The sequence below is a fragment of the Notamacropus eugenii genome, chromosome 1 (assembly GCF_028372415.1).
Source record: "Notamacropus eugenii isolate mMacEug1 chromosome 1, mMacEug1.pri_v2, whole genome shotgun sequence".
In the NCBI taxonomy this organism is placed as follows: domain Eukaryota; kingdom Metazoa; phylum Chordata; class Mammalia; order Diprotodontia; family Macropodidae; genus Notamacropus; species Notamacropus eugenii.
In genome coordinates this window covers 728,930,246-728,943,707 of record NC_092872.1, presented here as the reverse complement: position 1 = coordinate 728,943,707, position 13,462 = coordinate 728,930,246, and the positions used below count along the sequence as shown (strand labels likewise).

At 36.9% G+C, this 13,462-nt stretch overlaps 1 pseudogene; it reads right to left on the bottom strand.

Annotated features, from left to right (window-relative positions):
- Positions 1 to 5,463: 5,463 nt before the first annotated feature.
- Positions 5,464 to 6,109, bottom strand: LOC140520372 (ubiquitin-conjugating enzyme E2 E2 pseudogene; annotated as a pseudogene).
- Positions 6,110 to 13,462: the final 7,353 nt, after the last annotated feature.

The window sequence follows — 13,462 nt, the reverse complement described above, 5'->3', positions numbered from 1 at the left end:
GATCTCTGTGAACTTATGGCAAGTGAAATGAGCAAAATCATGATAATTTACATACTAACTATGTTATAAAGAAAAAACAACCCTGAAAGACTTGAAAATTCTACTAAATTCAATGACAATCAATGATTCCAGAAGATTAATAATAAAACATTCTGCCTACTCTTGTCAGAGAAGTGGTAGATTAAAAATTCAGAATTAGACATATGTTTCTGGTTATGACCAACAAAGCGATTTGCTTTGTTTGGCTTTGAATGTTTGTTTTATGTTTTTTTTTTCCTTTTGTTGATGTTTTTGGTGGTTATTTGGAGTATCAAAATGGATAGAATTCTGAGCTTGGAGTCAAGAATATGTTTAAATCCAACCTTAGACACTAAGTCTATAACTCTAAGAAAATCATTTAAACACTACCTGCCTCAATTTCCTCAAGTCTAAAATTGAGATCATAAATTCTTACAACATTGTTGTAAGGATAAAATGGTTCAAGAAATTACTAAGTAGGCCCTTTCTAAATATTTGTTCCTATCCCTTTTCTTTTCCTTTCCCCTACTAATTAAAATAAATTAAATAATAATAAACATAGAATCAGAAATATCAAGGGCCCAGGTTCTTTGGAAGCTGACAGTAGCTAAAGTAAAAAAAGAAGGAAAAAAAAACGATGAGGAAAGGAAGGACAAAGGAACAATCTCAGCTGGAATTTCACAATCTGTTTCCTAATTACTGTCAATTGTCATTATGAGGTTTCAGTCTTTGTATATTCAGAGGTTAGAAAAATACAGTGGTATCATCACTTATTTAAACAAAAATTAAATTTGTGCCTGTGAGTTAATATTTTAACTGTAACCTTATTTTTAATCAGAAAAAAATCATTCTTTTCTCTTTAGCCCATTCAATAAAGGGGGAAAATAAACTAAACCAAAACAAAACAAAATTAAAAAAACTTGAACCAAATATGAAGTCAAGCTAAACAAATACTTGAAAAAACAATGTGCTTAGATATGTATACTGATTTCTGGTTCTGGGAGCCAAGATGGCAGAGGGATTGGTAATTCCTATCTCCCTCCCCTTGTTGACCTTGATGAGCCCAGAGAATAATCTCCCCAGGAAAAACCCTGCAACAGTGGGGGCATCAGAAAGGGTAAAAACTCTCTTAGCCCGTGAGGCTAGGAAAATCGCTAAGGAGGGTCCCTCTTGCTGTGGCTAAAGCGGACCAATGTAGGATCAGAGCTGTCCCTGACAACCCCACAAAAATTGCTGGGAAATCTGGATAACAGTGTAGCAGAAGCTGGGCATAGACCAAAGCCTGACACCATACCCAAGAGTAAAGTCCAAATGGATACTCAATCTAGGTATAAAGATTGATACCATAAACAAATTAGGGGAGGAAGGAATAGTGTTTTTGCCAGATTTATGGAGAATGGAGAAATTTATGACCAAACAAGAGATAGAGAACAATATGAAATGCAAAATGGATAATTTTGATTACATTAAATTGAAAAGTTTTTGCACAAACACAATGCAACCAAGATTAGGAGGGAAGCATAAAAGTGAGCAACTTGTGTCTGTAATAAAGGCCTCATTTCTAAAATATATAGAGAACTGAGTCAAATGGACAAGAATATAGGTCATTCCCCAATTGATAAATGGTCAAAGGATATGAACCAAGAGTTTTCAGAGGAAGAAATTAAAGCTGTCTATAATCATATGAAAAAATGCTCTAAATCACTATTGATTACAGAGTTGAAATCAAAACAACTCTGAGGTACTACATCACACCTATCAGATTGACTAATAGGACAAAACAGGAAGATGATAAATGGTGGAGAAGATTTGGGAGAGTTGGAACACTAATTCATTGTTGATACAGCTGTGAGCTGATCCAACCATTCTGGAGAGCAATTTGGAACTATGCCCAAAGGGCTACAAAAATGTGCATACCATTTGTCCCAGCAATATTGTTTCTGGGACTCTATCCCAAAGAGATCACAAAAATGGGAAAGGTTCCCATATGTACAAAAATATTTATATCAGCTCTCTTTTTGGTGGCTGAAAACTGGAAATCGAGGGGATGCGCATCAATTGGGAAATGGCTGAACAAGTTGTGGTATATGAATGTACTGAAATACTATTGTGCTATGAGAAATGATGAACAGGAAGACTTCAGAGAAGTCTAGTAAGATGTATATGAATTGGTGCTGAGTGAAAGGAACAGAACCAGAAGAACCTTTTACACAGCAACAGCCACAGAGTGAGAAGAATTTTTCTGGAAGACTTTGTACTTCATTGAAATGCATGGACTTAAATAATTTCCAATGTACTCTTGAGAGGCAAAATGCCTTCCACATCCAGAGAAAGAACTATGGAACTGGATTGCAGATAGAAACAGACCATCTTCTTTTGTATTATGTTTTGGTTTGATTTACTTTATGGTTTCTCCCATTCATTTTAATTCTTCTATGCAACATATATTTAATGGGAAAGTACAAGTAGAACCTTTATAAGACTGCACACCATGTTAGGGACAGAGAAGGGACGGAGGGGGAATAAGTGGGAGGGAGAGAAAAAAAGTCTAAGATATATGGAAGTGATTGTAGTGAAGTGAAAACAAATAAAATAATTTTTTTTTTTAAATCTGCATACTTAGTGTATCATCTCTCTGGAAGTATGAGGGTAGTAGGTTTCATAATGAACCTTCTTGAATTCAACTTGGTCTTTGACTTTATCAGAGTTCTGAAGTCTTTCAATGTTCTTTGCCTTTCCAATGTTATTGTTGGGTAATAGCTCTTCTCTTCTTCTCACTTCACTCTGCATCACCTCATACAAATCTTCCCAGGCCTCTCTGAAGCCCTCACCTTCATACTTTCATAAGTCAAAATAGTATCCCATTATATTCGTATGCCATAATATGTTCAGTCATTTCACAATGAACAGGAGTTCCTTTAATTTCCAGCATTATAACACAACAAAAAGAGATATTTAACACATTATTTGCATTTATGAACTATTAGTCATATCTCTGGATCAAAGGATACAGATGTCTTAATAGCTTTGTTAGACAGAGTCCCAAATTGCCTTCCAGAATGGCTGGGTGATTTCACAGCTTCATCAGCAGTACAATACTGTACGTATTTTCCCACAGTCTTGCCAACATGTGTAATTTTCCTTTTCAATCAACATTGCTTAATTTGAATGATATGAGGTGGAATCTTGGAGTTGTTTTAATTTGTATTTTTCTTATTATTAGTGATTTGGAGCATTTTCCATATGGCTATTAATAGCTTAGTTTTCTTCCTCTGAAAATTTCTTATTTATATCCTTTGACTATTTATTAGCTATCAGCTGGGGAAAGGCTTTTATTCTTAAAATCTGGAATATACAAACACGTATATGTATATACATACATACATATATGCGTACAGATATATACACACATGTATATATGTACACATATTTATGTACATATGTATAATTGAAGACATTTGCCAGAGAACTTACTGTGTTTCCTCCAGTTAGATACTTTTATTCTACTTTGAACTGCATTAATTTTGGTAAATGCTTTATAAAAATACATAATCAAAATTGTCTTTTTTTTCATTTTTTTTGTTTGCGATCCTCTCTATCCCTGGTATATTCATGAATTTCTATGATCATTGATGTGAAATATGACTTTTTCCCTCACTTCTTTAATTTCCTTATGACATCACCCTTTAAAGCTATATCTCCATTTGAAGATTATCTTGGCATATGCTATGAGATGTTGATCTATATCTAGTTTCTGCTTCTCTGTGTTACTTTACCCAGGAGGTTCTACAAGCAGAGTGTAACTCTCCATCTTATTTTAAGAAAGTGAAGGATGGGAAGTGGAAACCTGCAAGTATCCTGGCAACATCCCTGAAATATGACTGGCAAGAACAAGATCAGAGACTTCAAGGGAAGAGGAAGCCTCAAGCTTCTTGTGGTAGCCCATTACATGCTGGTATATCTCCCATTTGGGGAAGATTTTCTTTACATTGAACAAAAATCTATTTTTATAAAATCTTCCATCGAATGGTCTCATTTGTGCCTTTTTGGCCAAGACTAGCCAATTTTAACCCAATATCTACTTGTCATTCCTTCAAATATGTGAAGACATCAATTCTCTCCATTCTAAGATTTCTCTCTTTAAAGCTATATGTGTGTGTGTGTGTGTGTTTGTCCTTTATTGTCAAAGAAGACCATGCCATCAGAGAAATAATGACATGACTTGCACTTGACTTTGTTTTGACCAAGGGAAGGCTGTGCAGGTCCAGCCTCATTTCTTCTCCAGAGCCATCTGAATCCAGTGACCAGATATTCTTCAGGATGACTGGAGATGACCCAGAATGAGGCAATTGAGGTTAAATGACTTGCCCAAGGTCACACAGCTAGTGAGTGTCAAGTGTCTGAGGTGAGATTTGAACTCAGGTCCTCCTGACTCCTCCATTGGTGCTTTATTCACTGCACCACTTAGCTGCCCCAAAACTACATGGTAATGTATTTAGAGAAACTATATCCTGGTTATTTCTGTTTCTAGTTTTATCAAGATAACCATCATTTTTGTCACTCTCCTTAAAGGACATAGTCTTACATCTTCTCACCATTTTAGGTTCCCTCCTTTCAGTGGTCTTTGTGACCATGCCTCAAGCTCCTCAGTGGTATAAAAAAAAAAAAAAAAAAGGAGGGGACGGATAATAAGCCTATCTTCTGAAGTTTAAATGAGATGATGATAGTAAAGTGGCTGACAAAAACTAGACATCTTTAAAATGCTTCCTTCCTTTTTTCTTTCCTTTGTTCTTTCCTTCCATCTTTCTTTCTTTCCTTTCCTGTCTGCCACAGTGTTTTATTGAGTTCTCTTGTAATACAAGTGCATATCAACTAATACACAGTCAAAAGAGGTAGATCCCTAAGAAATTTACAAGCACTTTAAGTAAACCAAAATATATATTATTTTGTTCAAGTAAATCCTCTTTTGTGTGGGAGACAGAAGACTTATAATAAACAAAATATCAGTAATGCACAGTGATTGTAGAAAACTTGTTCCGGGTACCATGTACCCACCATTAAAGACTTCAATACACAAAAATTGACCCTAAACAGTAGAAATGAGGCATAATTCTGAATTTGTTTTGTTTTCCCAAAGACTGTATGAAATAAAAAAACACACAAACACAAAGCTTTGTGACAAAGCCCTATGTTATTACCGATAAAACATTGTTTGCTTTGAAAGCAAACAAACAAAAAATGAAAAATTTCCATCTACTTGGATGAGAAACAACTTTCAATTGAACAAAACTAAAAAATGGGAAAAGAAATAAAATAAAAATAATAAAAAGAAAGGACAACATACTGTCACAAAGTGGTTCAAAATGTCATAAAAATAAGTCCACAAGGGAGGAAAGGTTTATTGATGCACTTGGTAAATGCACTTGCTGAGAGGTCTGTCTAGAAGCCATGGTGGGAGGTTCCTAGGTTGTGTGTCATTTGGTCCACTGCCTGGCCAATCTGCCACATTCTGCTCTGTTGATCATGTGCTGACTGCTGATCCTTCCCACAAGGGGGTCAGCAGGGTTGCAATCTGGGAGAAGTGAGTAGATGGAGAGAAGAACATTAGAAAAGGTAAGGGCTGGACTCCAGTAATTCTTTAGAATGTCCAGACACATCACTCTTTGGCTGTTAATATTACAAGGATAGATTCCTGTTCTAAATGTAACCTTAGGTGGTTGAAATGGGTAGTCTGAGGAGAAGATAATGCCAAGAAAGAAAACTCCTCCTTCATAGACAGACCCTAAGGGTCTCAAGATAGGTGACAGACATTCATAACATCTCCTTTGGGTCCAGCACAACAATTTGGAGGAAGATCCAATGTAATTATTGCAAGTTCTATGTGAATTCTGTTTGCACTAGTTGACAATTTATAAGCAGTCTTGCTAGAGATCTTGCCTTCCTTTTTTCTTGGGTCAAACTTGCCCTCACTTCCTGTTCTTGCTGAGTCCCTTAAGTTGTCTCCATAAGAACTTCCTCTGCTAGTATTTGGGCTGTCTTTAATTTTTTGTCCTTCACTGGATATCTTAGATGCTAGGCTAGGGGAGATCATGTGCAGGTAGCTCACTGTCTTGGACTGATTGAAGAGAGGGAGGAGGAGAAAGAGGGAGGAAAAGAGGAGGAAGAGAAAAGGGTGTTCACTGATGAGAACTTACAGAGATTCACTCCCTACCAACACCACTGATCTGCCACACTTACTCATGCACCCCTACTTGATCTAGTCACTTGACCTAGGCTGCTCTTGTTCCCCAGGTTCCCACTTTCTTTCACTTGGGCTCAGGTTTAAGGTCCTGACTCTCAGAACTCTGTGCACCTTGCTTAGCTGGTTACCTCCTCTACACACACACACACACACACACACACACACACACACACACACACACACACACATACACACACACACACACACACACACACACCTATATTCACTTCCATCCCTTTTTTTTCCTTTCCTAAACATAACTCCCCTCATTAAAAAAAACTGGATAAATATTCCAAATGTGGTAATAGCAGATCAAGGATAATCATAGATTTATGGATTTGGAGTTGAAGAGACTTTAGACACTATTTATTCTAGCCGCCCTCTTTCTATAGATCCGGAGAACTGAGGCCAACGGTGGTAAAATGACTTGTCCATTTCCCTCATTGTACATATCATGTATATCATACACCAACAAGATTATGCTTAAGATTCTGCAAGCCATGCTTTAACAATATGTGAACTACAAATCAACAGAAGAGTAAACTGGTTTTCAGAGAGGCAGAGGAACTAAATACCAATTGCCAGCATTTTTTTGTATGACCGAGAAAGCAAGGGAGTTCCAGGAAAAAAAAATAAACTTCAGCTTCATTGACTACACTAAAGCTTTTGTATAGACACAACAAAATGTGGCAAGTCCTCAAAGAGATGGGAGGAGCAGATCATCTTACTTGTCTGCTAAGGAACCTGTTTGTGAGCCAAGAAACAAGTTAGAACCAAAGGTGGGACAACTGGTTGATTTAAGGTTGGGAAAGGAGTAAGAAAAGGCTATATACTGTCATCTTATTTAGTAAATTTATGTCCAGATTACATCAGGTGAAATTTCAGACTGAATGATCAAAAACTGGAATCAAAGTTCCTGGAAAAAATACCAACAATCTTAGACACATGGATAATACCATTCTAATGACAAAAAGTGAAGAGGAATGAAGAATTCTTTTGATGATGGTGAAAGAGGAGAGGGTTTAACATAAAAAAAAAACTAAGATCTTGACAACTGGCCCTATTTCTAACTGCAAAAGAGAAGAAATGAAAGCAGTGTCCAATTTTATGTTCTTTGGCTCAAAGATCACTGTAGATGGTGACTATAGCCATGAAATTAAGAAGATGCTTACTTGTTGGAAGGAAAACTGTGGCAAATGTGGATAGAATACTAAAAAAGAGAGAGATATCGCATTGCTGACAAAGGTCCATATAGTCAAAGTTATGGTTTTACCAGTAGAAATGTATAGCTGTAAGAGTTGGACCATAATGAAAGCTGAGCACCACAAAATCAATGCTTTTGAATTGTGATATGGAAGAATACTTTTGAGCATCCCTCGGACTCTCAAATCAGTCAATAATTGAAGAAAGTAATTCAGGCTATCTGCTGGTAAGATAAATACTGAAGCTAAAGTTTAAATACTTTGACCATATAATGAGAAGATGGGACTTGTTCGAAAAGACACTAAGGATAAGGTAGATGGATAACATGGAAACAATAAACATGGCCTTGGACAACTTTGGGAAACAGTAGAGGATAAAAGGTCCTGGTAACAGCCATGCGTAACTGAAAGGCTGAACAACAGCAGTATATCATGCCTCTTCAAGAAGACTAGGATGGCATTCATGGCTATCCTAGCACAGTTCATTTCAAGGGAGATTTTGGCTTGATCTTATGATGATTTTGTAAAACAGAATCCAGGTCTTCCTAGAGCTCTATTCACTATTCACAGACATGAAGAACATTCAAAAAATAAAGTTTTGGTCAAGTTTACACAGCTATCTAGTTGCAGAGTTAAATTATAAATCCAGGTACTGTAACTCTCCAAACATTAAATATTTCATTTTTACTTACTATTCCATTTTTCTTGGTAAATGGACTACTAGAGCAGAATGTTCTATTTGTTGTCAGATGCAATCACATCTTTTGCTTATTTTTTTCTTTAGCTTACAAGAAAAAGCTACTTTATAAGTATATCTTTTGGGGAGGCTTTTTCCAGATTTAAAAATTATATAAAAACAATGTTAGCAATAGGCAATATATGTTAAAAGATAAATCCTTCTGGGTCTGAAAGGTTAGATTTCCATGAGCTTCTGAGAAATTTGTAATAGGATTTCTTACAGGAAGAAAATAATTCTAGAACAGAGACTTAAGGAACAAGTACACCAGTTCTATCACCTATACCTACTAGTCAATTGTCATTTAAGTAGAACACCTGCTTCTGATACATACATATTATCATTTTCTTATGGACACCAATACTTTAGTGAAGGTAGGGAGAATCAAATCCAAACAACGGCTTCACTGAATAAGACACTGTTCTAAGTGATGAATTTGAATCTGGTCAAGTCAAGGAACAATTTGCCCAGGAAGAAATAGAGAGCCCCTGAGCTTCCCCAGAGCCTCTGAAATGGTAGCAAGCAAGCAAGGCTCAGAAGCGTAAACTCTATTGTAATGAATGAATTTTGTTAGTAGTCACTGTCCAGTCTGGCAGCCTGGATTAGCAGGCTGAATAAGACACTCTCATGGACAGTTGCTGATGGAAAAAGTCCTTTGATTTAATTCTAACTATTCTTTAAATCATATTACAAGATACATTTCTTCCATATAGCCAGCTGGGTCCAACTTTTAAAAATAATTAATTATAAATTTAATAGTAATCAACAAATTATAAAACATTTTCTGAAGCTACAGAAACATGTTCCTTCTCTGAATGCAAAGTTCTTCTTCATCTTATTCATTTAGTAATTACCAACCATCTTAAATTCAATGCAATGTGATTCAGATGAAGTGTTACATATAATGTGCTTTGTAAATCTTAAGATAAAATTTAGCTTTGACCATCATCATCATTACTATCACCACCAACACCTTCATTTTCATGGTCTATACCTGTGATTGAAGCAGTCCTGGCTCAGTACATAGAGCACTGGGCCTGGAGTCAGGAAGGATGAGTTCAAATCCAGCCTCAGGCACCTCCTAGTTGTGTGACCCTGGCCATGATTGCATGACAAAATGGATCTATTAGAGAAGGAAATGGCAGATCACTCCACTATCTTTGCCAAGGAAATCCCAAATGGGGTCATGAAAAGTCAGATACAACTGAAACAACTGAACACTAACATACCTATGATTCCATCAGTAGAGGGAATTCTCAGCCAAGATCTTCTTTCCACCAGTTTAAACCACCATCTGTTTTGTAATATATCTTCTCAGAGAGATGTCTGGAGGTCTAAAAGGTTAAGCGACTTACCCAGGAACCCAACAACAAACATGTAACAGAGGCAACACTTGAACTGCAACCTATCAGTTGCCAGTGTCAGCTATCCATCTGCCATGCAATGATACCAAGTATACAGTAGGCACTTGATAAATGCTTTTCACAAAACAATGACCAAATCTGACAGGAGGTAAAATCATTTTTAGACACTGGAGAATAAACCATCCTGAAAGTACTAAAGTCATAGACTCTTGGAGGCAGAAAAGTCTTTCAAGATGAACTTTAAAGTTCATTTGTTCTTGAGATTATCCTCTGAACAAGAGAATATTCTTGTTAGATTATCCTCTGAAATTTCCCTAGCCTCTTGAAGCTAGGTAGAAGAATGGGTAGAGAGCTGGACTTGGAGTCAGGTAGACCTGAATTAAAATCATGCATCATATACTTACTGGTTATGTGACCATGGACAAGTCAGTAATCTCTTTGAGTCTTGGTTCCCTCATCTGTGAAATGGAGATCACAATAGCACCGATGTCACAAGGTTGTTATGAGGATCAAAGAAAATAATACATGGAAAGAGTTTTGTAAACTTTAAAAGACTATCTAAATGGTACTGTTTGATCGTTTGTCATTGTTAATCAGTTTTCCTACTTTTCCATTCTTCTTACACTTAACTCCCTCCCATACATTTTCTACAACATCTACATGAGCTACTTACACATCTATGCACACAGTACTCCATCCATCTTTTTATTGGCTATTCCCTGTTCTGCTCTTCCTCCATGCCTGAAATATTCTCCTTCCTCTCTTCCTCTTCAAAGTTTCTTCGGTTTTCTTTAAGCTAAGTCCAAATGTCAGTTCCTATAGAGACCTTCCCTGCCTGGACCTTTTCTTGGCTAGTGCCTTCCCTCTAAAACTACTTCCCCATTACGCTGAGGATAGGCTCAACATTCCTAGTTATTTACATACCAGGCAATATTTATATGCAATCTCCCCATTAGAATTGGAATTCCCTTGGAGCAGGATTGTTGGTGTCCTTCTTTATATCCTTCACATTTGGCACCATGCTTGACACATAATGAATGTTTAACAAATTCTTGGTGACTGATCCAGCCCAGCTTTCATTCTTCACTTACTCCTTCTCCCAACACTCTGCAAAAGAAATATACTTAGATAAGAGTCTTCAGTCCAGAAGATCATGGGATATTCCCTAATCTCCATCCACATATGCAAAAGTAGTGAGCTAACTTCCTGACAGTTTCTTCTATAAACCAATATGGCTAGTCAGATCAGCTGTAAATAATTAACATGTGTATGTATATGCACACATGTGCATATATGCATGTATATGTATGCATGTGTATATATGTGTATGTGTGTATATTTAAATTACCAAAAATTAACTTTTACTAAGGGATATTTACTTTGGAGACATAGCAAAAATAGAAAAATAAATACCCTGTCCCAATACCTGTTGGTACACTCTCCCTTATACCTCCTTGATCTGTTGGGAAAGTGAGTTCAGAGCTAACAGTTTCTCCATAGCATTTGCTAATCAAGTTCATTTCTAAATGGCTTGAATAATCGGTATATAAGTCTATACTATCACTTCTCAAGGCTTGAGACTTCTTTCCTCCTTATCTGACATCAAGCCGATCCCAGGATTTCATCCAGTTCCCATACTCTGGTAACTAATTTCCCTGACTTTGTAAGGCTTAGAAAGCCATAGTCATCACCAATCTTTTTCACCTAAAATAAAGACAATTGCAAAAATGAAAAGTTCTATATTCCTGGGCCATATGCTGAGAGAGGTGATGCTATTAAGATTCCAATTTTAAAGTAAACTAAAGCTGACCAAGGTTAAATGACTTACCCAGGGTCAAATAGGTAGAAAGTGTCGGTCAGAATTTGAACTCAAGTTATAGAGATAGCAGACAGGCAAGAAAGAAACAGACAAAGCCAATCAAATAGCACATTTCTAACACTTTCTGTGGTAAGGCAGTCTTGTATGTTTTCAGGGAAAACAGGAGACGGCTCTACCTTATCCTAACCTACATCCCAGATTATCAGAGAAATGAGCTATTTATCCATGCATTGTAGATGTTAGCAGAGTGACAAGCACTTGTTTTCCCCAGGAAACCAATGTTTCCATGGAGGATGGAGACATCTCAGTAACATCCTGTCTCTTCTTTATATGCAAATTCTGCTGTAGCGATTGATAAGAAGCCTACCTCTAGGCAGGGGAGGAGGCTCATTCCTCTGTTATTGGGCCATATCTACACTGACCATTATCCACACAACTAACAGTCTGCCAGAATGTCTTCCCACCAGATGGCTTTGGCTCCATAGAGTTGAAATGTTCATCGATAAATGATTGAATTGTGTCCCCCATTATAGTTGCTCCAATCTGGCAGACACAAATTGCTATCTGTCTGGCTTCCAAAGTCCAAGGGGAGAATGGAGTCTGTTAAAAGGCATTGATTAGCTGCATACATATGTGCTTTCACTTTTTTGCCATTTCTCTTTAAAATGGATAATTATAGAACATATTATCTTGCAGTGGATTCTTATAATGTTTTAACTTGTATTGGAGATAAGATCAGAAGACACTGGCAAACAACAGGTGTAGATAGATAGGCAGATATATAGATTGGTCAATGGATAGATAGATAGATAGATAGATAGATAGATAGATAGATAGATAGATAGATAGATAGATAGATAGATAGATAGATAGACAGATGGGTGGACAGGTGGACAGGTAGATGAATAGATGGACAGGTGGATGGATGGATGGATGGATGGATGGATGGATGGATGGATGGATGGATGGATGGATGGATGGATGGACAGAAGGACTGACACATAGATAGGAAGACAGATGGATGGACAGATGGATGGATGGATAGCCAGAAAAAGAAAGAGAGAGAGAGAGAGAGAGAGAGAGAGAGAGAGACAGAGACAGAGACAGAGACAGAGAGACAGAGAGAGAGAGAGATTTGGAATCTGGGCACTGAAAATCAATATGAGTTCTAAAATTAGTCTTTGTAGTGTATTGAGAAAATCACTTCATCATACTGTTATGGTCATGCTTCTAAAACTGAGGTGGAACTCAGAGGAAAACTCCTCCAAAGACATTATGTTAGAGAGATGAAGAAACTGAGGCCTGAAGAGTTTAAATGACTTATCCAAAAGAAAGAAAAAGGATAAGCATCTCTTAAATGCCCACTTTCTGCCAGGCACTTTAAAATGCTATCTCATTTGATCCTCACAACAATCCTGTGAGGTGAACATGGTTAAGATTGCAATTTTACGGTTGAAGAAATTAAGGCCTACAGAGGTTAGGTGACTGTCCCAGAGTCACACAGATAGAAAGTGTCAGAGTTAAAATTTGAACTCAAGTTATAGGATTCTAAAATTAGAGATGGAAAGGACCTTAGAGATCATCAAATCTAATTCTCACATAGCTAGCAATTTTTTGAGGGAAGATCTGAACTCAGGTCTTCCTGACTCCAAGTCTCAGTTGCTATGACTTCTCTATTAGTGTTCTTTAAACTGAACTTATAGCTAAAAGCTAGTAATTGCATAGCACTTTAAGCACAAATTGATCCTTTACTCACTAAGGTCCCTTTCTTGTACTTAGTCTGAGGGTCACAGCTGTGTGACCCTGGGAATTTATATAAACATTCTGAGCCTCATTCAGGCTTTGAAATGCCATGAATAATACTCACACTATAGAGCTGAAGGACCTATGCCAACATCCTATTTTTACCGCTTACTGTCTAGTTGAACTTTATATCCTATGGCCTCCCTGGGTCTCAGTGTCCCTATATGCAATATGAAGAAATTATGCTAGATGAAAGCCTTCAAAATTTAAATTTTGATCATATATTTAGATATGTCTTTCACTTCCCCTTAAAAAACTTACCAACTTCCTAAAAAAAGA